Genomic DNA, 1,163 nt, shown 5'->3' on the forward strand with positions numbered 1-1,163 from the left:
TTCTCCAGATTTCTTGGCACAACTTGGTGAGCACATCCACGGCAGCGTCTGTTAGCTGAAATATGTCAACTAGTATACCATCTATTCTGGGGGCCTTATTTTTTGCTATTTCATTCAAAGCAGCTTGAACTTCAAATGTTATTTCATTAAATTCAAATGCTATTTCATTAAATTCTTCTGTATCTGCCAATTCCTTTCAATACAATAACTCAGTATATTCCTTCCATCTTCTTTTGATACCTCCTGAATCATTTAACATTCTGCTTAAAGCATCCTTGATTGTAGCAACTCGAGGTTTGAATTTGCTCTTCAGTTCCTTGAGCTTAAGAAATGCTGAACGAGTTCGGCCCTTTTGATTTTCCGACTCTAGCTTCTCGCACATTTCACTGTAACATTTTGCTTTGTCATTCCGTACTGCTTTTTGTCAAGCCAAAAGATGTATTACAACAGGAAAATTTGCTGTCAAGAATCTTTCCAAAGTTCTAAAGAGTAAGGATGTCAGTGTAATACTAAGGTGTACCTGATCCAAACCATGGTCTTTTCAATTACTTCTTAATGCATAAGAAAACCTGAAGAAGAATCAATGTCGTTCAGTTGTGTTGTTGGCAAAGAGTTGAAGAAACCATGAAATGCCAAAACTCCCTCATGTGCAAAAAAACCCCCAATAATCTTGGGGCATGTGCAACCAGACTGATCTTTAGAAGCAAGCATGGTGAAACTTCATCTCATACACTTTGGGTGTGTTGCCAGGAGGGGCCGGTACTTAGAAAAAGACAACACCCTGGGAAAGGTAGAGGGCCAATGAAAGAGAAGAAGACCTTCAATAAGATAGATTGACACAGTGACTAACTACTGCCACGGGCTTAAGCGTGGCACAGATTATGAGGATGGCTCAGGAGAGGGCAAGGTTTTGACCTATCATTCATATGGTCACTACGAGTTGTAGTCAACTGGATGGTATCTAACATATACTATAAAGGCCAAGGAAGAAATAAGTTTGAATTAAGTCTGAGGGTCCCACACACTAAACACAATTTTTAAGGGTAACTGAAATTTTCCTTTAATATTCTTTTTACCTTTCTTTCTTGCTTCTTTGTCATACTTTTATTTTTTATTCTATTTACTAGTGTATTTTTATTCTGGGTGATCTATTTATTGAGTTT

Source organism: Elephantulus edwardii, unplaced genomic scaffold (assembly GCF_000299155.1).
Source record: "Elephantulus edwardii isolate Elephantulus edwardi_28Jun2011 unplaced genomic scaffold, EleEdw1.0 scaffold00599, whole genome shotgun sequence".
Taxonomy (NCBI): domain Eukaryota; kingdom Metazoa; phylum Chordata; class Mammalia; order Macroscelidea; family Macroscelididae; genus Elephantulus; species Elephantulus edwardii.